General features: G+C 33.3%; 1 long non-coding RNA gene across 1 annotated transcript; it reads right to left on the bottom strand.

Moving 5' to 3' along the window:
• Window positions 1–37: 37 nt before the first annotated feature.
• LOC148957820 (uncharacterized) lies at window positions 38–26788 on the bottom strand. The gene is made up of 3 exons (XR_016145115.1): window positions 26651–26788; window positions 12164–12285; window positions 38–1676 (listed from the first exon to the last, which is right to left on the bottom strand). It is a non-coding gene; the product is annotated as an uncharacterized LOC148957820 (long non-coding RNA).
• Window positions 26789–27925: the final 1137 nt, after the last annotated feature.

Genomic DNA, 27925 nt, shown 5'->3' with positions numbered 1-27925 from the left:
ATTCAAAAGATTCTCACTTCAAACAAAAGAAATTCAATAGACAATTTCTAAAGCTTCATCTCAAAATACTCTCTTAATTTGTTGAGGGTGGCAATCGACAAGGCCGAACCTAAAAGGAGAACATAAACAATGTATCAATGATGGGGAATGCTCCCGATGGAGATGGGCATCTTTTCGCTGTAGTTAGACGACACTTGTCGTTCACTGTTTAAAAAGGAGAGTTTGAGAGGGCAATAAGGGTGCTAAGTAGCTTCAGAATATACATTTACTAAGGATGCAGGGTTGTAAGTAGGAAAGGGGTTCAATATTACTAGGGGCGTCGCGACTGAAGGGTGTCACACCTCCTCAATAGCATCTGGATAGGAAATTTCAGGTAAAGTCCGCCCAGTGGAAGCAACGCTTTAGGAATTTCAGAGACCGTCATGCTTAAGATCAATAAAGGAATAAGCAAAGGTAGTTGCTCCTTTGGTTAAATATGATTTTTCTTGATATGAAGGAAGGTAAACAAACTAATGATTTGAAGATTTGAAGATTTCTTGTTGGCACAAAATTTAATAATCCATGCCCTCTTTAGGTAAAATTGTGCCATGTGTCCATTTCCCCTAAAGTTCCTCGGTAGAAGCGTCAACTGCAATTCATAATGAGCTCCAGGTTTTTTTGTAACATTCAAAAGGCATGCTAGGTTGGAAAGAGGGATCTAAATTGACAACCAGTTCTGCTTGTTACCTGGCTTCAGAGGTAACTGACAACATGGAATTTTTCAAACCACGGGGAAATTTTACCAGTTGTTTTTATCTGCTGCTCAATTTGTTTGTAAAAATAAAAGAATTTTTTATAAGATTAAGAGGATTGCTTTAGTAAAATTTGGTAAAAAAAATGTATTTTCCAGGGAACTGGAAGCATCAAAAATCGAAAATTTTCTAGTCCCTCGGCGGCAACCATGGTGCGGGCTCGGGTAGGTATATCCTTGCCCGTCCCGATATACAGATTTGACAAAACTATTATAAAAGTCTGTTATAATCATATAAAATTGAAAATTGCGAATTATATGCCACACCGTTAGATTGACAAAAAGTATTGCAGAGGTTTGCTTCAGCATGTTAAGAATTTCAGGTAATTGTTTAATAATCAGGTAAATTTGTTGTCCACACCTCCCCCCCCCCCCCCCCAGCAAGGCTTGCCTCGCGATTGCCCTGTGTTCCACGCGATCGAAGAGGGTGTGTTTATGGTTAACTTAGAGACTTCTTTGTACATTTCCCGACAATAGATGGCTCCAAATTGCAGCTTTCCGTTCAGAGTTACCCCACTTAATTTTGCGCAGTTAGGCCGAACAATTTCGGTAGTTAGGCGGTACATAAGCGGCACATTAAGGGCGAGGGGGGCATTCCATTCGGGAGCTAAAGGCGACTGGACATGTTACAAAGAGATGTTACAAGGCCGAGCGTGAGAAATCAAGTTTACATGCCATACGGAATGGAATTGTCTGCAACGTTCTTGTGGCTGCAAAATCTTTAAACGATTACAAACAAGGAAAGTGTCTGTATTGGATTTCTGTATAGAGACTTGGTTCATGTGGTAAACCTTTCCTTCATGTGCGTTTGCCTCTTTCTACTAATGCATCGACATCATCTTTTATTGCGGTGTCCACTGGGTGTCTGCGACAGCGAAAATTTCTCCTAGAAAATTTAATGAAAATGTAACTTTTAGCTGAAATGTCTTATCCCTTAAAATTAAAAGCTACACAGAAAGGTGCCGTCGTACATGGTTCTAAAGGGTGACTGTGTTGTTGGTTTTTTTGAGGTGCTTGCCCCTTACAGCATTCCATTGCTTCAAAAGAAGGAAGTCCTTTTACGAAACCTAGGTTCAAGGCGGCTGAGTCCCCTTCAAAGGCGCCCCTCCAAGCACAAAGTTCTTCCATTGAATATTTGAAGCGCTTTAGAACAATTTTCAAGCATTTTTTGTTCTGAATTTGATGTTATGAAGACCATGGTTTGTTTTAAACAGCGGGGCTTGCAGAGACTGCTTGCTTTTTGTGTCTTAAGCAAAACTAAGTTCGAAAACCTTAGTAAAAGCTTTTCGCGATCAAAATTGGCAACTTCAATAAAAAGCTTAGAAGTCATTTGGAAGTTTTTCTAGTGATATCTCAATGGTCTTTTTGCGATGAAAGGTTTATTTGATGCATCAGTTTTGATGTAGCATTTGAAAACTGTGTCAGGAATTGAGCACTTTGGTGGATCGAGAATGACCTAAAAGGAGTATTGGCACGTGATTGGCTATTTGGTTTCGCCTCTCTAGTGATTTTCGATCCAAAACGTTGTTTTCGGTTTTCTGTGCAGTCTTGATATTAGCCATTGTCATTTGATCATTTTAATTGGTTGTATATATAATTATTAAGAGCTTAGAAGTCAGTTTCTCTAATGATACCTCAATGGTCTTTCTACGATGAAAGGTTTATTTGATGCATCAGTTTTGATGCCCGAAATTGAGCACTTTGGTGGATCGAAAATGACCTTAAAGGAGTATGGGCGCGTGATTGGCAGTTTGGTTGTGCGGGATTAGAGTTGTATCTGTTGTATTCCACAGAGGCATAATTTTGTAGCGTTCTCGCGCAATCTCCCGAACCTATTGTCCTGTGGATATACCTTTGTTTGAAGGTGGTGAACAGGGAGCAGCCTCAGTGAAATAAATTACATAAATATTTGGAGTTTCAAGATAAACATCTCGGGGTGCTTTTTCTATTACACAAAAAGGGACATGGAAGAGGGCAGGGCCACTTACCAAAAAAAAGCAACTCGCAGGCTTGAGAATTTGGAATATTCTCTAGGAACGTTTAATAACCCACCCAGAGAAGCTTATATTGTGGTGACAAAAATACATGCAAAAATTGAATTAAATCATGAAATCTTTGGATTAATACCCTGCAAATATATATTTTTAATCAACTGCCTATTGCATTTTTGTAATCTGAGGGTATCAAGGCACAAAAAGCCTGGAAAACTAGATGAAAATAGCAATCAACCAATAATAAGAGACAACAACGATTAATGACTAGGATTAGATTATGAATTTTTTCAACCAAATCAATACGCAAGAAAGTAGAAGTTAATAAAGATTTTGGAGAAACTTTTTGATACGCTCCAACAGGGTGCTAAAGAAAAAAAATTCATATAAACCTAATTGAAACAAACAAAAGAAGTTTTTTAAGAAACTCTAAAGCAAAAAATCCTACAGTAAGGTAGCAATAAAATTTAAAAAGAAATGAAATAAGAACAACCATCGATTTTAGAGAAACTCTAAAGCAAAGCTCCTTACAGCAACGTAGCAATAAAATTTAAAAAGAAATGAAATAAGAACAACCATCGATTTTAGAGAAACTCTAAAGCAAAGCTCCTTACAGCAACGTAGCCATCGAAATTGAAAGTCAAGAAAAAAACAACCATGGATTTTAGAGAAACTCGAAAGCAAAGCTCCCTACAGCAACGGAGCAATATAATTTGAAAGGCAACAAAATAAAAACAGCCATGGATTTTAGAGAAACTCTAAAGCAAAGCTCCCTACAGCAACGTAGCAATAAAAATTGAAAGGCAACAAAATAAAAACAGCCATGGATTTTAGAGAAACTCTAAAGGAAAGCTCCCTACAGCAACGTAGCAATAAAAATTGAAAGGCAACAAAATAAAAACAGCCATGGATTTTAGAGAAACTCTAAAGCAAAGCTCCTTACAGCAACGTAGCAATAAAAATTGAAAGGCAACAAAATAAAAACAGCCATGGATTTTAGAGAAACTCTAAAGGAAAGCTCCCTACAGCAACGTAGCAATAAAAATTGAAAGGCAACAAAATAAAAACAGCCATGGATTTTAGAGAAACTCTAAAGGAAAGCTCCCTACAGCAACGAAGCAATAAAAATTGAAAGGCAACAAAATAAAAACAGCCATGGATTTTAGAGAAACTCTAAAGGAAAGCTCCCTACAGCAACGAAGCAATAAAAATTGAAAGGCAACAAAATAAAAACAGCCATGGATTTTAGAGAAACTCTAAAGGAAAGCTCCCTACAGCAACGTAGCAATAAAAATTGAAAGGCAACAAAATAAAAACAGCCATGGATTTTAGAGAAACTCTAAAGGAAAGCTCCCTACAGCAACGAAGCAATAAAAATTGAAAGGCAACAAAATAAAAACAGCCATGGATTTTAGAGAAACTCTAAAGAAAAGCTCCCTACAGCAACGTAGCAATAAAAATTGAAAGGCAACAAAATAAAAACAACCATGGATTTTAGAGAAACTCTAAAGGAAAGCTCCCTACAGCAACGTAGCAATAAAAATTGAAAGGCAACAAAATAAAAACAGCCATGGATTTTAGAGAAACTCTAAAGGAAAGCTCCCTACAGCAACGAAGCAATAAAAATTGAAAGGCAACAAAATAAAAACAGCCATGGATTTTAGAGAAACTCTAAAGGAAAGCTCCCTACAGCAACGTAGCAATAAAAATTGAAAGGCAACAAAATAAAAACAGCCATGGATTTTAGAGAAACTCTAAAGGAAAGCTCCCTACAGCAACGAAGCAATAAAAATTGAAAGGCAACAAAATAAAAACAGCCATGGATTTTAGAGAAACTCTAAAGGAAAGCTCCCTACAGCAACGAAGCAATAAAAATTGAAAGGCAACAAAATAAAAACAGCCATGGATTTTAGAGAAACTCTAAAGGAAAGCTCCCTACAGCAACGTAGCAATAAAAATTGAAAGGCAACAAAATAAAAACAGCCATGGATTTTAGAGAAACTCTAAAGGAAAGCTCCCTACAGCAACGAAGCAATAAAAATTGAAAGGCAACAAAATAAAAACAACCATGAATTTTAGAGAAACTCTAAAGGAAAGCTCCCTACAGCAACGTAGCAATAAAAATTGAAAGGCAACAAAATAAAAACAGCCATGGATTTTAGAGAAACTCTAAAGGAAAGCTCCCTACAGCAACGTAGCAATAAAAATTGAAAGGCAACAAAATAAAAACAACCATGAATTTTAGAGAAACTCTAAAGGAAAGCTCCCTACAGCAACGTAGCAATAAAAATTGAAAGGCAACAAAATAAAAACAACCATGAATTTTAGAGAAACTCTAAAGGAAAGCTCCCTACAGCAACGTAGCAATAAAAATTGAAAGGCAACAAAATAAAAACAGCCATGGATTTTAGAGAAACTCTAAAGGAAAGCTCCCTACAGCAACGTAGCAATAAAAATTGAAAGGCAACAAAATAAAAACAACCATGAATTTTAGAGAAACTCTAAAGGAAAGCTCCCTACAGCAACGTAGCAATAAAAATTGAAAGGCAACAAAATAAAAACAGCCATGGATTTTAGAGAAACTCTAAAGGAAAGCTCCCTACAGCAACGTAGCAATAAAAATTGAAAGGCAACAAAAAAAAACAGCCATGGATTTTAGAGAAACTCTAAAGCAAAGTTCCCTACAGCAACGTAGCAATAAAAATTGAAAGGCAACAAAATAAAAACAACCATGAATTTTAGAGAAACTCTAAAGGAAAGCTCCCTACAGCAACGTAGCAATAAAAATTGAAAGGCAACAAAATAAAAACAACCATGAATTTTAGAGAAACTCTAAAGGAAAGCTCCCTACAGCAACGTAGCAATAAAAATTGAAAGGCAACAAAATAAAAACAGCCATGGATTTTAGAGAAACTCTAAAGGAAAGCTCCTTACAGCAACGTAGCAATAAAAATTGAAAGGCAACAAAAAAAAACAGCCATGGATTTTAGAGAAACTCTAAAGGAAAGCTCCTTACAGCAACGTAGCAATAAAAATTGAAAGGCAACAAAATAAAAACAGCCATGGATTTTAGAGAAACTCTAAAGCAAAGCTCCTTACAGCAACTTAGCCATCAAAATTGAAAGGCAACAAAATAAAAACAGCCATGGATTTTAGAGAAACTCTAAAGGAAAGCTCCCTACAGCAACGAAGCAATAAAAATTGAAAGGCAACAAAATAAAAACAGCCATGGATTTTAGAGAAACTCTAAAGGAAAGCTCCCTACAGCAACGAAGCAATAAAAATTGAAAGGCAACAAAATAAAAACAGCCATGGATTTTAGAGAAACTCTAAAGGAAAGCTCCCTACAGCAACGTAGCAATAAAAATTGAAAGGCAACAAAATAAAAACAGCCATGGATTTTAGAGAAACTCTAAAGGAAAGCTCCCTACAGCAACGAAGCAATAAAAATTGAAAGGCAACAAAATAAAAACAGCCATGGATTTTAGAGAAACTCTAAAGAAAAGCTCCCTACAGCAACGTAGCAATAAAAATTGAAAGGCAACAAAATAAAAACAACCATGGATTTTAGAGAAACTCTAAAGGAAAGCTCCCTACAGCAACGTAGCAATAAAAATTGAAAGGCAACAAAATAAAAACAGCCATGGATTTTAGAGAAACTCTAAAGGAAAGCTCCCTACAGCAACGAAGCAATAAAAATTGAAAGGCAACAAAATAAAAACAGCCATGGATTTTAGAGAAACTCTAAAGGAAAGCTCCCTACAGCAACGTAGCAATAAAAATTGAAAGGCAACAAAATAAAAACAGCCATGGATTTTAGAGAAACTCTAAAGGAAAGCTCCCTACAGCAACGAAGCAATAAAAATTGAAAGGCAACAAAATAAAAACAGCCATGGATTTTAGAGAAACTCTAAAGGAAAGCTCCCTACAGCAACGTAGCAATAAAAATTGAAAGGCAACAAAATAAAAACAGCCATGAATTTTAGAGAAACTCTAAAGGAAAGCTCCCTACAGCAACGTAGCAATAAAAATTGAAAGGCAACAAAATAAAAACAGCCATGGATTTTAGAGAAACTCTAAAGGAAAGCTCCCTACAGCAACGTAGCAATAAAAATTGAAAGGCAACAAAATAAAAACAGCCATGGATTTTAGAGAAACTCTAAAGGAAAGCTCCCTACAGCAACGTAGCAATAAAAATTGAAAGGCAACAAAATAAAAACAGCCATGGATTTTAGAGAAACTCTAAAGGAAAGCTCCCTACAGCAACGTAGCAATAAAAATTGAAAGGCAACAAAATAAAAACAGCCATGGATTTTAGAGAAACTCTAAAGGAAAGCTCCCTACAGCAACGTAGCAATAAAAATTGAAAGGCAACAAAATAAAAACAGCGATGGATTTTAGAGAAACTCTAAAGGAAAGCTCCCTACAGCAACGTAGCAATTAAAATTGAAAGGCAACAAAATAAAAACAGCCATGGATTTTAGAGAAACTCTAAAGGAAAGCTCCCTACAGCAACGTAGCAATAAAAATTGAAAGGCAACAAAAAAAAACAGCCATGGATTTTAGAGAAACTCTAAAGGAAAGCTCCTTACAGCAACGTAGCAATAAAAATTGAAAGGCAACAAAATAAAAACAGCCATGGATTTTAGAGAAACTCTAAAGCAAAGCTCCTTACAGCAACTTAGCCATCAAAATTGAAAGGCAACAAAATAAAAACAGCCATGGATTTTAGAGAAACTCTAAAGGAAAGCTCCTTACAGCAACGTAGCAATAAAAATTGAAAGGCAACAAAAAAAACAGCCATGGATTTTAGAGAAACTCTAAAGGAAAGCTCCTTACAGCAACTTAGCCATCAAAATTGAAAGGCAACAAAATAAAAACAGCCATGGATTTTAGAGAAACTCTAAAGGAAAGCTCCTTACAGCAACGTAGCAATAAAAATTGAAAGGCAACAAAATAAAAACAGCCATGGATTTTAGAGAAACTCTAAAGCAAAGCTCCTTACAGCAACTTAGCCATCAAAATTGAAAGGCAACAAAATAAAAACAGCCATGGATTTTAGAGAAACTCTAAAGGAAAGCTCCTTACAGCAACGTAGCAATAAAAATTGAAAGGCAACAAAATAAAAACAGCCATGGATTTTAGAGAAACTCTAAAGGAAAGCTCCTTACAGCAACTTAGCCATCAAAATTGAAAGGCAACAAAATAAAAACAGCCATGGATTTTAGAGAAACTCTAAAGGAAAGCTCCTTACAGCAACGTAGCAATAAAAATTGAAAGGCAACAAAATAAAAACAGCCATGGATTTTAGAGAAACTCTAAAGCAAAGCTCCTTACAGCAACGTAGCAATAAAAATTGAAAGGCAACAAAATAAAAACAGCCATGGATTTTAGAGAAACTCTAAAGCAAAGCTCCTTACAGCAACTTAGCCATCAAAATTGAAAGGCAACAAAATAAAAACAGCCATGGATTTTAGAGAAACTCTAAAGGAAAGCTCCTTACAGCAACGTAGCAATAAAAATTGAAAGGCAACAAAATAAAAACAGCCATGGATTTTAGAGAAACTCTAAAGCAAAGCTCCTTACAGCAACTTAGCCATCAAAATTGAAAGGCAACAAAATAAAAACAGCCATGGATTTTAGAGAAACTCTAAAGGAAAGCTCCCTACAGCAACGTAGCAATAAAAATTGAAAGGCAACAAAATAAAAACAGCAATGGATTTTAGAGAAACTCTAAAGCAAAGCTCCCTACAGCAACGTAGCAATAAAAATTGAAAGGCAAAAAAATAAAAACAACCATGATTTTTAGAGAAACTCTAAAGCAAAGCTCCCTACAGCAACTTAGCAATAAAAATTGAAAGGCTACAAATAAAAACAGCCATGGATTTTAGAGAAACTCTAAAGGAAAGCTCCTTACAGCAACGTAGCAATAAAAATTGAAAGGCAACAAAATAAAAACAGCCATGGATTTTAGAGAAACTCTAAAGCAAAGCTCCTTACAGCAACGTAGCAATAAAAATTGAAAGGCAACAAAATAAAAACAGCCATGGATTTTAGAGAAACTCTAAAGCAAAGCTCCTTACAGCAACTTAGCCATCAAAATTGAAAGGCAACAAAATAAAAACAGCCATGGATTTTAGAGAAACTCTAAAGGAAAGCTCCTTACAGCAACGTAGCAATAAAAATTGAAAGGCAACAAAATAAAAACAGCCATGGATTTTAGAGAAACTCTAAAGCAAAGCTCCTTACAGCAACTTAGCCATCAAAATTGAAAGGCAACAAAATAAAAACAACCATGGATTTTAGAGAAACTCTAAAGGAAAGCTCCCTACAGCAACGTAGCAATAAAAATTGAAAGGCAACAAAATAAAAACAGCCATGAATTTTAGAGAAACTCTAAAGCAAAGCTCTCCACAGCAACTTAGGAAGAAAAATTGAAAGGCAACAAAATAAAAACAGCCATGAATTTTAGAGAAACTCTAAAGCAAAGCTCCTTACAGCAACGTAGCAATAAAAATTGAAAGGCAACAAAAAAACAGCCATGGATTTTAGAGAAACTCTAACGCAAAGCTCTCCACAGCAACTTAGGAAGAAAAATTGAAAGGCAACAAAATAAAAACAGCCATGAATTTTAGAGAAACTCTAACGCAAAGCTCTCCACAGCAACTTAGGAAGAAAAATTGAAAGGCAACAAAATAAAAACAGCCATGAATTTTAGAGAAACTCTAAAGCAAAGCTCTCCACAGCAACTTAGGAAGAAAATTTGAAAGGCAACAAATAAAAACAGCCATGAATTTTAGAGAAACTCTAACGCAAAGCTCTCCACAGCAACTTAGGAAGAAAAATTGAAAGGCAACAAAATAAAAACAGCCATGAATTTTAGAGAAACTCTAAAGCAAAGCTCTCCACAGCAACTTAGGAAGAAAATTTGAAAGGCAACAAATAAAAACAGCCATGAATTTTAGAGAAACTCTAACGCAAAGCTCTCCACAGCAACTTAGGAAGAAAAATTGAAAGGCAACAAAATAAAAACAGCCATGAATTTTAGAGAAACTCTAACGCAAAGCTCTCCACAGCAACTTAGGAAGAAAATTTGAAAGGCAACAAATAAAAACAGCCATGAATTTTAGAGAAACTCTAACGCAAAGCTCTCCACAGCAACTTAGGAAGAAAATTTGAAAGGCAACAAATAAAAACAGCCATGAATTTTAGAGAAACTCTAACGCAAAGCTCTCCACAGCAACTTAGGAAGAAAAATTGAAAGGCAACAAAATAAAAACAGCCATGAATTTTAGAGAAACTCTAACGCAAAGCTCTCCACAGCAACTTAGGAAGAAAATTTGAAAGGCAACAAATAAAAACAGCCATGAATTTTAGAGAAACTCTAACGCAAAGCTCTCCACAGCAACTTAGGAAGAAAAATTGAAAGGCAACAAAATAAAAACAGCCATGAATTTTAGAGAAACTCTAACGCAAAGCTCTCCACAGCAACTTAGGAAGAAAATTTGAAAGGCAACAAATAAAAACAGCCATGAATTTTAGAGAAACTCTAACGCAAAGCTCTCCACAGCAACTTAGGAAGAAAAATTGAAAGGCAACAAAATAAAAACAGCCATGAATTTTAGAGAAACTCTAAAGCAAAGCTCCTTACAGCAACGTAGCAATAAAAATTGAAAGGCAACAAAATAAAAACAGCCATGGATTTTAGAGAAACTCTAACGCAAAGCTCTCCACAGCAACTTAGGAAGAAAAATTGAAAGGCAACAAAATAAAAACAGCCATGAATTTTAGAGAAACTCTAAAGCAAAGCTCCTTACAGCAACGTAGCAATAAAAATTGAAAGGCAACAAAATAAAAACAGCCATGAATTTTAGAGAAACTCTAAAGCAAAGCTCCTTACAGCAACGTAGCAATAAAAATTGAAAGGCAACAAAATAAAAACAGCCATGAATTTTAGAGAAACTCTAAAGCAAAGCTCCCTACTGCAACGTAGCAATAAAAATTGAAAGGCAACAAAATAAAAACAGCCATGAATTTTAGAGAAACTCTAAAGCAAAGCTCCTTACAGCAACGTAGCAATAAAAATTGAAAGGCAACAAAATAAAAACAGCCATGGATTTTAGAGAAACTCTAACGCAAAGCTCTCCACAGCAACTTAGGAAGAAAAATTGAAAGGCAACAAAATAAAAACAGCCATGAATTTTAGAGAAACTCTAAAGCAAAGCTCCCTACAGCAACGTAGCAATAAAAATTGAAAGGCAACAAAAAAACAGCCATGAATTTTAGAGAAACTCTAAAGCAAAGCTCCTTACAGCAACGTAGCAATAAAAATTGAAAGGCAACAAAATAAAAACAGCCATGAATTTTAGAGAAACTCTAAAGCAAAGCTCCTTACAGCAACGTAGCAATAAAAATTGAAAGGCAACAAAATAAAAACAGCCATGAATTTTAGAGAAACTCTAACGCAAAGCTCTCCACAGCAACTTAGGAAGAAAAATTGAAAGGCAACAAAATAAAAACAGCCATGAATTTTAGAGAAACTCTAAAGCAAAGCTCCTTACAGCAACGTAGCAATAAAAATTGAAAGGCAACAAAATAAAAACAGCCATGAATTTTAGAGAAACTCTAACGCAAAGCTCTCCACAGCAACTTAGGAAGAAAAATTGAAAGGCAACAAAATAAAAACAGCCATGAATTTTAGAGAAACTCTAAAGCAAAGCTCCTTACAGCAACGTAGCAATAAAAATTGAAAGGCAACAAAATAAAAACAGCCATGAATTTTAGAGAAACTCTAACGCAAAGCTCTCCACAGCAACTTAGGAAGAAAAATTGAAAGGCAACAAAATAAAAACAGCCATGGATTTTAGAGAAACTCTAAAGCAAAGCTCCTTACAGCAACGTAGCAATGAAAATTGAAAGGCAACAAAATAAAAACAGCCATGAATTTTAGAGAAACTCTAAAGCAAAGCTCCTTTCAGCAACGTAGCAATAAAAATTGAAAGGCAACAAAATAAAAACAGCCATGGATTTTAGAGAAACGCAAGGAAATAAAAATAAAGAGCTTTTTAGAGAAATTTCATAACAGAGCCACCAGCAGTAAGTTTGAAATAAAATTTTATGAGGAAGGAAACAAAATTATAGAAGGATTTTAGAGAAATGTTTTTACAAAGCTTACAACAGGAAGAAACTTTTCTTCAAAAGCAACGTATAGTAAGATATGAACAGAATTTATGTCTCAAGGAAAAAATATTATTGAAATATAATAGTAATTTGGAAATAAAAAAGTTTCCTAAGGAAGTTCTGCACTTCAGAATAAAAGCACAAGGATTCACGCTATTTAGGTTTGTAAGTTTGGAATTTGAAGGAAAGGGAACCGACATACCTGCAAAAGTCATACAAGTTTTCATGAAGTTTTTAGTCCAGATCCTATTCATATCCAATTTCTAGGTGTTCAAAGCATCAACTGGCTATATTGATGGAGCTTTGAAGAGGAATTTGTGAGCCCTAGGATTTTAACAAAAATAACATTTGAAGGTATTTGAAAAATATTTCAATAAAGGTTTAATAAAATGAAAGTTTCTGAAATTTTGTCCAAAACAACAAAGTCACGAGCTAAAGCAAGACCTAAAGAAACGAAGAAACCGAACAAACAGTTTATGATTAAAAGAGATCTCGAGAACGTTATCGAAAAGGTCTGAAATTAAAAACTCGTTTCAATTAAAGTTTCGAAATCCTAGATAGAGCAAAAACGGGTGGATGTTAGGAATGCTATAAGCTGAACAATCCTATAAAAAATTTCGAGATAAGGAGCACAACAAAAAAAGTCTCTAAGTTGATAAAATACGTCTATTAGGCTACAAATTTTAGAAAATTTAAATGCGAAGACAACGGGAAATGACATCAGAAATTCAAGAGAAAGAAAGGAAAAGAGAAAGTGCAAAAACAAGTGTTAAATAATAAAGTTATAAAATGAACACCGGCGAAGGAAGGGGCACAATGAAAAAAGGCTCTAACATGACAACAAATGTATATTTAGCAACAAATTTTAGAGAAGAAGATGCAAAGACGACGAGAAATGACACCTTAAATTCAAGAAATAGATAAAAAGGAGAAAGTGCAGAAACAAGTTGATGATAGGAACGATATAAACTAAACTATATTATAAAAAACTAAAGGGAAGGAGCACAATGAAAAAAGGCTCTAAAATAACAAAAAATGTATAATTAGCAACGAATTTTAGAGAATGAGTTGCAAAGAAGACGTATAAGGACATCTTAAATTCAAGAAATAGAAAAAAAGGAGAAGTGCAGAGACGAGTTGATGATAGTAACGTTTTAAACTGAACCATCTTAGAAAAAACTTGAAGGAAGGGGCACAATAAAAAAGGCTCTAAAATAACAAAAAATGTATGTTTAACAACGAATTTTAGAGAATGAGTTGCAAAGAAGACGAATAATGACACCTTAAATTCAAAAAAAAGAAAAGAAGGAGAAAAGGCAGAGACGAGTTGATGATAGGAACGTTTTAAACTGAACCATCTTATAAAAAACTTCAGGGAAGAGGCACAATAAAAAAAGGCTCTAAAATAACAAAAAATCAATGTTTAGGAACGAATTTTAGAGGATGAGATGCAGAGATGACGAGTAATGATACCTTTAATTTAAGAAATAGAAAAAAAGGAGAAAGTGCAAAGACGAGTTGATAATAGGTACGTTTTAAACTGAACCATCTTATAAAAAACTTCAGGGAAGGGGCACAATAAAAAAGGCTCTAAAACAACAACAAAACAATGTTTAGGGAAGAATTTTAGAGGATGAGATGCAGAGATGACGAGTAATCATACCTTAAATTTAAAAAAAAGAAAGAAAAGGAGAAAGTGCAAAGACGAGTTGATGATAGGAACGTTTTAAACTGAACCATCTTAAAAAAAACTTGAGGGAAGAGGCATAATTAAAAATAGCTCTAAAATAACAAAAAAACAATGTTTAGGGAAGAATTTTAGAGGATGAGATGCAGAGATGACGAGTAATGATACCTTAAATTTAAGAAATAGAAAGAAAAGGAGAAAGTGCAAAGACGAGTTGATGATAGGAACGTTTTAAACTGAACCATCTTATAAAAAACTTCAGGGAAGGGGCACAATAAAAAAGGCTCTAAAACAACAAAAAAACAATGTTTAGGGAAGAATTTTAGAGGATGAGATGCAGAGATGACGAGTAATGATATCTTTAAATTTAAGAAATAGAAAAAAAGGAGAAAGTGCAAAGACGAGTTGATAATAGGAACGTTTTAAACTGAACCATCTTAAAAAAAACTTGAGGGAAAAAGCACAATAAAAAATAGCTCTAAAATAACAAAAAAACAATATTTGGGGAAGAATTTTAGAGGATGAGATGCAGAGATGACGAGTAATGATACCTTTAATTTAAGAAATAGAAAAAAAGGAGAAAGTGCAAAGACCAGTTGATGATAGGAACGTTTTAAACTGAACCATCTTATAAAAAACTTAAGGGAAGGGGCACAATAAAAAAGGCTCTAAAATAACAAAAAATCAATGTTTAGGAACGAATTTTAGAGGATGAGATGCAGAGATGACGAGTAATGATACCTTTAATTTAAGAAATAGAAAAAAAGGAGAAAGTGCAAAGACGAGTTGATGATAGGAACGTTTTAAACTGAACCATCTTATAAAAAACTTCAGGGAAGGGGCACAATAAAAAAGGCTCTAAAACAACAACAAAACAATGTTTAGGGAAGAATTTTAGAGGATGAGATGCAGAGATGACGAGTAATGATACCTTAAATTAAAGAAATAGAAAAAAAGGAGAAAGTGCAAAGACGAGTTGATAATAGGAACGTTTTAAACTGAACCATCTTATAAAAAACTTCAGGGAAGGGGCACAATAAAAAAGCCTCTAAAACAACAAAAAAACAATGTTTAGGGAAGAATTTTAGAGGATGAGATCTAGAGATGACGAGTAATGATACCTTTAATTTAAGAAATAGAAAAAAAGGAGAAAGTGCAAAGACGAGTTGATAATAGGAACATTTTAAACTGAACCATCTTATAAAAAACTTCAGGGAAGGGGCACAATAAAAAAGGCTCTAAAACAACAACAAAACAATGTTTAGGGAAGAATTTTAAAGGATGAGATGCAGAGATGACGAGTAATGATACCTTTAATTTAAGAAATAGAAAAAAAGGAGAAAGTGCAAAGACGAGTTGATGATAGGAACGTTTTAAACTGAACCATCTTATAAAAAACTTCAGGGAAGGGGCACAATAAAAAAGGCTCTAAAACAACAACAAAACAATGTTTAGGGAAGAATTTTAAAGGATGAGATGCAGAGATGACGAGTAATGATACCTTTAATTTAAGAAATAGAAAAAAAGGAGAAAGTGCAAAGACGAGTTGATGATAGGAACGTTTTAAACTGAACCATCTTATAAAAAACTTCAGGGAAGGGACACAATAAAAAAGGCTCTAAAACAACAACAAAACAATGTTTAGGGAAGAATTTTAAAGGATGAGATGCAGAGATGACGAGTAATGATACCTTTAATTTAAGAAATAGAAAAAAAGGAGAAAGTGCAAAGACGAGTTGATGATAGGAACGTTTTAAACTGAACCATCTTATAAAAAACTTAAGGGAAGGGGCACAACAAAAAAGGCTCTAAAATAACAAAAAATCAATGTTTAGGAACGAATTTTAGAGGATGAGATGCAGAGATGACGAGTAATGATACCTTTAATTTAAGAAATAGAAAAAAAGGAGAAAGTGCAAAGACGAGTTGATAATAGGAACGTTTTAAACTGAACCATCTTATAAAAAACTTAAGGGAAGGGGCACAACAAAAAAGGCTCTAAAATAACAAAAAATCAATGTTTAGGAACGAATTTTAGAGGATGAGATGCAGAGATGACGAGTAATGATACCTTTAATTTAAGAAATAGAAAAAAAGGAGAAAGTGCAAAGACGAGTTGATAATAGGTACGTTTTAAACTGAACCATCTTATAAAAAACTTCAGGGAAGGGGCACAATAAAAAAGGCTCTAAAACAACAACAAAACAATGTTTAGGGAAGAATTTTAGAGGATGAGATGCAGAGATGACGAGTAATGATACCTTAAATTAAAGAAATAGAAAAAAAGGAGAAAGTGCAAAGACGAGTTGATAATAGGAACGTTTTAAACTGAACCATCTTATAAAAAACTTAAGGGAAGGGGCACAATAAAAAAGCCTCTAAAACAACAAATAAACAATGTTTAGGGAAGAATTTTAGAGGATGAGATGCAGAGATGACGAGTAATGATACCTTAAATTTAAGAAATAGAAAGAAAAGGAGAAAGTGCAAAGACGAGTTGATGATAGGAACGTTTTAAACTGAACCATCTTATAAAAAACTTCAGGGAAGGGGCACAATAAAAAAGGCTCTAAAACAACAAAAAAACAATGTTTAGGGAAGAATTTTAGAGGATGAGATGCAGAGATGACGAGTAATGATATCTTTAAATTTAAGAAATAGAAAAAAAGGAGAAAGTGCAAAGACGAGTTGATAATAGGAACGTTTTAAACTGAACCATCTTAAAAAAAACTTGAGGGAAAAGGCACAATAAAAAATAGCTCTAAAATAACAAAAAAACAATATTTGGGGAAGAATTTTAGAGGATGAGATGCAGAGATGACGAGTAATGATACCTTTAATTTAAGAAATAGAAAAAAAGGAGAAAGTGCAAAGACGAGTTGATAATAGGAACGTTTTAAACTGAACCATCGTATAAAAAACTTAAGGGAAGGGGCACAATAAAAAAGGCTCTAAAACAACAACAAAACAATGTTTAGGGAAGAATTTTAGAGGATGAGATGCAGAGATGACGAGTAATGATATCTTTAATTTAAGAAATAGAAAAAAAGGAGAAAGTGCAAAGACGAGTTGATAATAGGAACGTTTTAAACTGAACCATCTTATAAAAAACTTCAGGGAAGGGGCACAATAAAAAAGGCTCTAAAACAACAACAAAACAATGTTTAGGGAAGAATTTTAGAGGATGATATGCAGAGATGACGAGTAATGATACCTTTAATTTAAGAAATAGAAAAAAAGGAGAAAGTGCAAAGACGAGTTGATGATAGGAACGTTTTAAACTGAACCATCTTATAAAAAACTTCAGGGAAGGGGCACAATAAAAAAGGCTCTAAAACAACAACAAAACAATGTTTAGGGAAGAATTTTAAAGGATGAGATGCAGAGATGACGAGTAATGATACCTTTAATTTAAGAAATAGAAAAAAAGGAGAAAGTGCAAAGACGAGTTGATGATAGGAACGTTTTAAACTGAACCATCTTATAAAAAACTTCAGGGAAGGGGCACAATAAAAAAGGCTCTAAAACAACAACAAAACAATGTTTAGGGAAGAATTTTAGAGGATGAGATGCAGAGATGACGAGTAATGATACCTTAAATTAAAGAAATAGAAAAAAAGGAGAAAGTGCAAAGACGAGTTGATAATAGGAACGTTTTAAACTGAACCATCTTATAAAAAACTTCAGGGAAGGGGCACAATAAAAAAGGCTCTAAAACAACAACAAAACAATGTTTAGGGAAGAATTTTAGAGGATGATATGCAGAGATGACGAGTAATGATACCTTTAATTTAAGAAATAGAAAAAAAGGAGAAAGTGCAAAGACGAGTTGATAATAGGAACGTTTTAAACTGAACCATCTTATAAAAAACTTCAGGGAAGGGGCACAATAAAAAAGGCTCTAAAACAACAACAAAACAATGTTTAGGGAAGAATTTTAGAGGATGATATGCAGAGATGACGAGTAATGATACCTTTAATTTAAGAAATAGAAAAAAAGGAGAAAGTGCAAAGACGAGTTGATGATAGGAACGTTTTAAACTGAACCATCTTATAAAAAACTTCAGGGAAGGGGCACAATAAAAAAGGCTCTAAAACAACAACAAAACAATGTTTAGGGAAGAATTTTAGAGGATGAGATGCAGAGATGACGAGTAATGATACCTTAAATTAAAGAAATAGAAAAAAAGGAGAAAGTGCAAAGACGAGTTGATAATAGGAACGTTTTAAACTGAACCATCTTATAAAAAACTTCAGGGAAGGGGCACAATAAAAAAGGCTCTAAAACAACAAAAAAACAATGTTTAGGGAAGAATTTTAGAGGATGAGATGCAGAGATGACGAGTAATGATACCTTTAATTTAAGAAATAGAAAAAAAGGAGAAAGTGCAAAGACCAGTTGATGATAGGAACGTTTTAAACTGAACCATCTTATAAAAAACTTAAGGGAAGGGGCACAATAAAAAAGGCTCTAAAATAACAAAAAATCAATGTTTAGGAACGAATTTTAGAGGATGAGATGCAAAGATGACGAGTAATGATACCTTTAATTTAAGAAATAGAAAAAAAAGGAGAAAGTGCAAAGACGAGTTGATAATAGGAACGTTGTAAACTGAACAAATTTTATGAAAAAATTGAGGGAAGGGGCAGAAATAAAAAATAGCTCTAAAATAACAAAAAATGAATGTTTAGGAACGAATTTTAGAGGATGAGATGCAGAGATGACGAGTAATGATACCTTAAATTTAAGAAATAGAAAAAAAAGGAGAAAGTGCAAAGACGAGTTGATAATAGGAACGTTTTAAACTGAACCATCTTATAAAAAACTTCAGGGAAGGGGCACAATAAAAAAGCCTCTAAAACAACAAAAAAACAATGTTTAGGGGAGAATTTTAGAGGATGAGATGCAGAGATGACGAGTAATGATACCTTTAATTTAAGAAATAGAAAAAAAGGAGAAAGTGCAAAGACGAGTTGATAATAGGAACATTTTAAACTGAACCATCTTATAAAAAACTTCAGGGAAGGGGCACAATAAAAAAGGCTCTAAAACAACAACAAAACAATGTTTAGGGAAGAATTTTAAAGGATGAGATGCAGAGATGACGAGTAATGATACCTTTAATTTAAGAAATAGAAAAAAAGGAGAAAGTGCAAAGACGAGTTGATGATAGGAACGTTTTAAACTGAACCATCTTATAAAAAACTTCAGGGAAGGGGCACAATAAAAAAGGCTCTAAAACAACAACAAAACAATGTTTAGGGAAGAATTTTAAAGGATGAGATGCAGAGATGACGAGTAATGATACCTTTAATTTAAGAAATAGAAAAAAAGGAGAAAGTGCGAAGACGAGTTGATGATAGGAACGTTTTAAACTGAACCATCTTATAAAAAACTTAAGGGAAGGGGCACAATAAAAAAGGCTCTAAAACAACAACAAAACAATGTTTAGGGAAGAACTTTAGAGGATGAGATGCAGAGATGACGAGTAATGATACCTTAAATTAAAGAAATAGAGAAAAAGGAGAAAGTGCAAAGACGAGTTGATAATAGGAACGTTTTAAACTGAACCATCTTATAAAAAACTTCAGGGAAGGGGCACAATAAAAAAGGCTCTAAAACAACAACAAAACAATGTTTAGGGAAGAATTTTAGAGGATGAGATGCAGAGATGACGAGTAATGATACCTTAAATTAAAGAAATAGAAAAAAAGGAGAAAGTGCAAAGACGAGTTGATAATAGGAACGTTTTAAACTGAACCATCTTATAAAAAACTTAAGGGAAGGGGCACAATAAAAAAGCCTCTAAAACAACAAAAAAACAATGTTTAGGGAAGAATTTTAGAGGTTGAGATGCAGAGATGACGAGTAATGATACCTTTAATTTAAGAAATAGAAAAAAAGGAGAAAGTGCAAAGACGAGTTGATGATAGGAACGTTGTAAACTGAACAAATTTTATAAAAAAATTGAGGGTAGAGGCAGAAATAAAAAATAGCTCTAAAATAACAAAAAATCAATGTTTAGGAACGAACTTTAGAGAAGGAGTTGCAAAGATGACGAGTAATGATACCTTAAATTAAAGAAATAGAAAAAAAGGAGAAAGTGCAAAGACGAGTTGATGATAGGAACGTTTTAAACTGAACCATCTTATAAAAAACTTAAGGGAAGGGGCACAATAAAAAAGGCTCTAAAACAACAACAAAACAATGTTTAGGGAAGAATTTTAGAGGATGAGATGCAGAGATGACGAGTAATGATACCTTAAATTAAAGAAATAGAGAAAAAGGAGAAAGTGCAAAGACGAGTTGATAATAGGAACGTTTTAAACTGAACCATCTTATAAAAAACTTCAGGGAAGGGGCACAATAAAAAAGGCTCTAAAACAACAACAAAACAATGTTTAGGGAAGAATTTTAGAGGATGAGATGCAGAGATGACGAGTAATGATACCTTAAATTAAAGAAATAGAAAAAAAGGAGAAAGTGCAAAGACGAGTTGATAATAGGAACGTTTTAAACTGAACCATCTTATAAAAAACTTAAGGGAAGGGGCACAATAAAAAAGCCTCTAAAACAACAAAAAAACAATGTTTAGGGAAGAATTTTAGAGGATGAGATGCAAAGAAGACGAATAATGATACCTTTAATTTAAGAAATAGAAAAAAAGGAGAAAGTGCAAAGACGAGTTGATGATAGGAACGTTTTAAACTGAACAAATTTTATAAAAAAATTGAGGGTAGAGGCAGAAATAAAAAATAGCTCTAAAATAACAAAAAATCAATGTTTAGGAACGAACTTTAGAGAAGGAGTTGCAAAGATGACGAGTAATGATACCTTAAATTAAAGAAATAGAAAAAAAAGGAGAAAGTGCAAAGACGAGTTGATGATAGGAACGTTGTAGACTGAACAAATTTTATAAAAAAATTGAGGGAAGGGGCAGAAATAAAAAATAGCTCTAAAATAACAAAAAATCAATGTTTAGGAACGAATTTTAGAGGATGAGATGCAGAGATGACGAGTAATGATACCTTAAATTTAAGAAATAGAAAAAAAAGGAGAAAGTGCAAAGACGAGTTGATGATAGGAACGTTGTAGACTGAACAAATTTTATAAAAAAATTGAGGGAAGGGGCAGAAATAAAAAATAGCTCTAAAATAACAAAAAATCAATGTTTAGGAACGAATTTTAGAGGATGAGATGCAGAGATGACGAGTAATGATACCTTAAATTTAAGAAATAGAAAAAAAAGGAGAAAGTGCAAAGACGAGTTGATGATAGGAACGTTGTAGACTGAACAAATTTTATAAAAAAATTGAGGGAAGGGGCAGAAATAAAAAATAGCTCTAAAATAACAAAAAATCAATGTTTAGGAACGAATTTTAGAGGATGAGATGCAGAGATGACGAGTAATGATACCTTAACTTTAAGAAATAGAAAAAAAGGAGAAAGTGCAAAGACGAGTTGATGATAGGAACGTTGTAAACTGAACAAATTTTATAAAAAAATTGAGGGAAGGGGCAGAAATAAAAAATAGCTCTAAAATAACAAAAAATCAATGTTTAGGAACGAATTTTAGAGGATGAGATGCAGAGATGACGAGTAATGATACCTTAAATTTACGAAATAGAAAAAAAAGGAGAAAGTGCAAAGACGAGTTGATGATAGGAACGTTTTAAATTGAACCATCTTATAAAAAACTTGAGGGAAGAGGCACAAAAAAAAGCCTCTAAAACAACAAAAAAACAATGTTTAGGGAAGAATTTTAGAGGATGAGATGCAGAGATGACGAGTAATGATACCTTTAATTTAAGAAATAGAAAAAAAGGAGAAAGTGCAAAGACGAGTTGATGATAGGAACGTTGTAAACTGAACAAATTTTATAAAAAAATTGAGGGAAGAGGCAGAAATAAAAAATAGCTCTAAAATAACAAAAAATCAATGTTTAGGAACGAACTTTAGAGAAGGAGTTGCAAAGATGACGAGTAATGATACCTTAAATTAAAGAAATAGAAAAAAAAGGAGAAAGTGCAAAGACGAGTTGATGATAGGATCGTTGTAAACTGAACAAATTTTATAAAAAAATTGAGGGAAGGGGCAGAAGTAAAAAATAGCTCTAAAATAACAAAAAATCAATGTTTAGGAACGAATTTTAGAGGATGAGATGCAGAGATGACGAGTAATGATACCTTAAATTTAAGAAATAGAAAAAAAAGGAGAAAGTGCAAAAACGAGATGATGATAGAAACGTTGTAAACTGAACAAATTTTATAAAAAAATTGAGGGAAGGGGCAGAAATAAAAAATAGCTCTAAAATAACAAAAAATCAATGTTTAAGAACGAATTTTAGAGATTGAGATGCAGAGATGACGAGTAATGATACCTTAAATTTAAGAAATAGAAAAAAAAGGAGAAAGTGCAAAGACGAGTTGATGATAGGAACGTTGTAAACTGAACAAATTTTATAAAAAAATTGAGGGAAGGGGCAGAAATAAAAAATAGCTCTAAAATAACAAAAAATCAATGTTTAGGAACGAATTTTAGAGGATGAGATGCAGAGATGACGAGTAATGATACCTTAACTTTAAGAAATAGAAAAAAAGGAGAAAGTGCAAAGACGAGTTGATGATAGGAACGTTGTAAACTGAACAAATTTTATAAAAAAATTGAGGGAAGGGGCAGAAATAAAAAATAGCTCTAAAATAACAAAAAATCAATGTTTAGGAACGAATTTTAGAGGATGAGATGCAGAGATGACGAGTAATGATACCTTAAATTTACGAAATAGAAAAAAAAGGAGAAAGTGCAAAGACGAGTTGATGATAGGAACGTTTTAAATTGAACCATCTTATAAAAAACTTGAGGGAAGAGGCACAAAAAAAAGGCTCTAAAATAACAAAAATTCAATGTTTAGGAACGAATTTTAGAGGATGAGATGCAGAGATGACGAGTAATGATACCTTAAATTTAAGAAATAGAAAAAAAAGGAGAAAGTGCAAAAACGAGATGATGATAGAAACGTTGTAAACTGAACAAATTTTATAAAAAAAACTGAGGGAAGGGGCAGAAATAAAAAATAGCTCTAAAATAACAAAAAATCAATGTTTAGGAACGAACTTTAGAGAAGGAGTTGCAAAGATGACGAGTAATGATACCTTAAATTTAAGAAATAGAAAAAAAAGGAGAAAGTGCAAAGACGAGTTGATGATAGGAACGTTGTAAACTGAACAAATTTTATGAAAAAATTGAGGGAAGGGGCAGAAATAAAAAATAGCTCTAAAATAACAAAAAATGAATGTTTAGGAACGAATTTTAGAGGATGAGATGCAGAGATGACGAGTAATGATACCTTAAATTTAAGAAATAGAAAAAAAAGGAGAAAGTGCAAAGACGAGTTGATGATAGGAACGTTGTAAACTGAACAAATTTTAAAAAAAGCTTAAGGAAAGGGGCACAATAAAAAAAGTCTTTAAAATAACAAAAATCGTATTTTTAGCAACAAATTTTAGAGAATGAGATGCAATGTTGACGGGTAATGATACCTTAAATTCAAAAAGTAGAAAAAAAAGGAGAAAGTGGAGAGACGTGATGATGATAGGAACGTTGTAAACTGAACAAATTTTAAAAAAAGCTTAAGGGAAGGGGCACAATAAAAAAAGTCTTTAAAATAATAAAAATCGTATTTTTAGCAACAAATTTTAGAGAATGAGATGCAATGATGACGGGTAATGATACCTTAAATTCAAAAAGTAGAAAAAAAAGGAGAAAGTGGAGAGACGTGATGATGATAGGAACGTTGTAAACTGAAAAAATTTTAAAAAAAGCTTAAGGGAAGGGGCACAATAAAAAAAGTCTTTAAAATAACAAAAATCGTATTTTTAGCAACAAATTTTAGAGAATGATTTGCAATGATGACGGGTAATGATACCTTTAATTCAAGAAGTAGAAAAAAAAGGAGAAAGTGGAGAGACGTGATGATGATAGGAACGTTGTAAACTGAACAAATTTTAAAAAAAACTTAAGGGAAGGGGCACAATAAAAAAGTCTTTAAAATAACAAAAATCGTGTTTTTAGCAACAAATTTTAGAGAATGAGATGCAATGATGACGGGTAATGATACCTTAAATTCAAAAAGTAGAAAAAAAAGGAGAAAGTGGAGAGACGTGATGATGATAGGAACGTTGTAAACTGAACAAATTTTAAAAAAAGCTTAAGGGAAGGGGCACAATAAAAAAAGTCTTTAAAATAACAAAAATCGTATTTTTAGCAACAAATTTTAGAGAATGATTTGCAATGATGACGGGTAATGATACCTTTAATTCAAGAAGTAGAAAAAAAGGAGAAAGTGGAGATACGTGATGATGATAGGAACGTTGTAAACTGAACAAATTTTAAAAAAAACTTAAGGGAAGGGGCACAATAAAAAAGTCTTTAAAATAACAAAAATCGTATTTTTAGCAACGAATTTTAGAGAATGAGTTGCAATGATGACGGGTAATGATACCTTAAATTGAAGAAATAGAAAAAAAAGGAGAAAGTGCAAAGACGTGATGATGATAGGAATGTTGTAAACTGAACAAATTTTATAAAAAACTTAAGGGAAGGGGCGTAATAAAAAAAGTCTTTAAAAAAACAAAAATCGTATTTTTAGCAACAAATTTTAGAGAAAGAGTTGCAATGATGACGAGTAATGATACCTTAAATTGAAGAAATAGAAAAAAAAGGAGAAAGTGCAAAGACGTGATGATGAAAGGAACGTTGTAAACTGGACAAATTTTAAATAAAACTTAATGGAAGGGGCATAATAAAAAAAGTCTCTAAAATAACAAAAATCGTATTTTTAGCAACGAATTTTAGAGAATGAGTTGCAATTATGACGAGTAATGATACCTAAATTGAAGAAATAGAAAAAAAGGAGAAAGTGCAAAGACGTGATGATGATAGGAATGTTGTAAACTGGAGAAATTTTAAATAAAACTTAAGGGAAGGGGCATAATAAAAAAAGTCTCTAAAATAACAAAAATCGTATTTTTAGCAACAAATTTTAGAGAATGAGTTGCAATTATGACGGGTAATGATACCTAAATTGAAGAAATAGAAAAAAAGGAGAAAGTGGAGAGACGTGATGATGATAGGAATGTTGTAAACTGAACAAATTTTAAAAAAAGCTTAAGGGAAGGGGCACAATAAAAAAAGTCTTTAAAATAACAAAAATCGTATTTTTAGCAACAAATTTTAGAGAAAGAGTTGCAATTATGACGGGTAATGATACCTTAAATTCAAGAAGTAGAAAAAAAAGGAAAAAGTGGAGAGACGAAATTATGATAGGAACGTTGTAAACTGAACAAATTTTAAAAAAAAAACTTAAGGGAAGGGGCACAATAAAAAAAGTCTCTAAAATAACAAAAATCGTATTTTTAGCAACGAATTTTAGAGAATGAGTTGCAAAGATGACGAGTAATGATACCTTAAATTAAAGAAATAGAAAAAAGGAGAAAATGCAAAGACGAGTTGATGATAGGAACGTTGGAAACTGAACAAATTTTATAAAAAACTACAGGGAAGGGGCACAATAAAAAAAGTCTTTAAAATAACAAAAATCGTATTTTTAGCAACGAATTTTAGAGAATGAGTTGCAAAGATGACGAGTAATGATACCTTAAATTGAAGAAATAGAAAAAAAGGAGAAAGTGGAGAGACGAGATTATGATAGGAACGTTGTAAACTGAACAAATTTTAAAAAAAAACAAAAGGAAAGGGGCACAATAAAAAAAGTCTCTAAAATAACAAAAAATCGCATTTTTAGCAACGAATTTTAGAGAAGGAGTTGCAAAGATGACGGGTAATGATACCTTAAATTCAAGAAATAGAAAGAAAAGGAGAAAGCGCAAAGACGAGTTGATGATAGAAACGTTTTAAACCGAACAAATTTTATAAAAAACTTAAGGGAAGGGGCACAATAAAAAAGTCTCTAAAATAACAAAAAATCGCATTTTTAGCAACGAATTTTAGAGAAGGAGTTGCAAAGATGACGGGTAATGATACCTTAAATTCAAGAAATAGAAAGAAAAGGAGAAAGCGCAAAGACGAGTTGATGATAGAAACGTTTTAAACCGAACAAATTTTATAAAAAACTTAAGGGAAGGGGCACAATAAAAAAGTCTCTAAAATAACAAAAAATCGCATTTTTAGCAACGAATTTTAGAGAAGGAGTTGCAAAGATGACGGGTAATGATACCTTAATTTTCAAATAGAGGGGAAAAGAGTAAGTGCAAAAAGGAGTGGATGGTGGGAAGGTGATTTTATACTAGGTGTTTGCCAGACCAAGATTTTTTGCTAAATTTTTAATGAAGTTTGTTGTTGTGTTCATAGGGTTGCGATGACAATTTCATTCAAACGTTAGGAAAATTTTTTATTCGGGTCTCTTATTATCCATTTAGGACATAAGATGGTGTCTGACGCTCAAAAAACTTGAAAAGAAAAGTTACTGAAACGTCTCTATGCAACAGGCCTGGGAAGTTTGCCACCCCTACCCCATCGGGCCAGGCTGCGGCTTTGTGGGGTCTTTTCCTTCAGTGAATTTCGAAATTTTTCCACCCCTTTTGATAAAAAGCAAAAGTAAAAAGAAAATGCACTTTTCTAGCAATGGTATACGAACAAAAATTTTAAGAAGAGGATGTAAAAGTAATGAAAAACTACTGAATGAATGTTCTTTGGCCCCCAGATAAAATCTTTCCTTTTTAATTTTGGATAAGTTCCCCGGCTCTCTCTCAATACTTATCGTATTTTCCCTATACCCTTGAACGATCCTCCAAGTGGGGTGATCTACTATTTCGCGATTAAGATTCTAATAAAAAAATATATTTCTCTTTCAAAAATGTTTCATTTCAAGAAACTTTGGTTGGCATCTGAAAGATGGATAAATTTAATAGTAAACATTTAGGCCTAGGTATGATGAGCACAAGAAACTTTATAATATAATACATATTCTTTACTAGACATACCTTTTGGATGTATTGGACCATCTTCATTTGCCTTTACAGCTTTTAATGCACTGAATTATTCCCTACTTGATTTCTCTCTCGTTCCCGATTCCACGAAAAAACTTTGGAAGCCATTTTTCTAACATCATAGGCCTTTTAGGGCATGATGGGAAGGCAAGGGCTCCTCCGTAAAGGAAACCAAAGGGTATCAAATGTGTACCGTAAATCCTCGAATTAGCCCCCTGGGGGCTTATTCATTTTTTATATTTTTGGATGGGGGCTTATTCGAGGGGGGGCTTATACGAAGGGAGGGCTTATAAAATTATTTTAGGCATTAAGAAGGCATTATTGAAAGACCTCGCTTATTTTAGTAGGAATTTCTTTATGAGCATGTAGTTAATTACCACCTAAAGTATGAATTTGTTGTGATGGTAAAGCAAATTGCAAAAATCATCAAATCGAGGGGTCCAATTTGATAATTTACGCTAGCAGTTGGGACTAATTCAAGGGGGGCTTATTGACAGTTGTAGTTCTAGGGTGGGGGCTTTTTCGAGGGGGGGGGAGCAATTCGAGGATTTACGGTTTGTAAGATGCAAAGGTTATGAATTACGGCACTTTATGAATATGTGTGAAAATCACAATTGGATTTCGAAATTGTGAAATCTTTGAAATTGATCCTTTAAACAAATGCTGCATCTGTTCTGTTAGGTAGATTATTTTACAGCCTTATTTGAAACTAGAACCGTGGAAAATGAAAGGTCAATGGCCGAATGTAGATTTTTTACCTTATATTGTCATGGTCGGATCTAAATAGCCCTTGTCTTCAAAGGAGCGAAATGAAATTTAGCCCTTGACTGGATTTTATATTTAGGTACGTTGTTATTGATCAATGGTTGTCTGTATAACAAATATGTAAATATTGTAACGACCCAGGGTTTCCTTATGGACAGTGTCGCGTGACAATTGCATCGTTGCGCTGTGATTGCATCAGCGTTTGTGAATATGTTTTTGTATTACGTAACTATTATTTTAAGGTTTGCTTAGGGTATATAAAGGGTTGTTTCATAAGTTAGCAGGAGTCTTATCGTATGAAAGCATAAACAAATTGAGACTAAAATGATTAAGACCATAGTCTACATTTTTCCCAAAGCGGATTTTCCAGAAGAGGATTTTCAGGAACATCACAGAAGAAGATTAATCCCAAGAAAATTGACAAAAGCAGAGACAATTTCAGTCTGGGAGATGCATTTCTAGCCATCCTAGAAGGCTTAATTTCAAAAATTTCTTTCGCGTAGG

This window comes from Rhopilema esculentum, chromosome 20 (assembly GCF_057945365.1).
Source record: "Rhopilema esculentum isolate cy_ngs chromosome 20, ASM5794536v1, whole genome shotgun sequence".
In the NCBI taxonomy this organism is placed as follows: Eukaryota; Metazoa; Cnidaria; class Scyphozoa; order Rhizostomeae; family Rhizostomatidae; genus Rhopilema; species Rhopilema esculentum.
The sequence above is the reverse complement of the archived record's forward strand: the minus strand, read 5'-3'. Positions and strand labels throughout refer to the sequence as shown.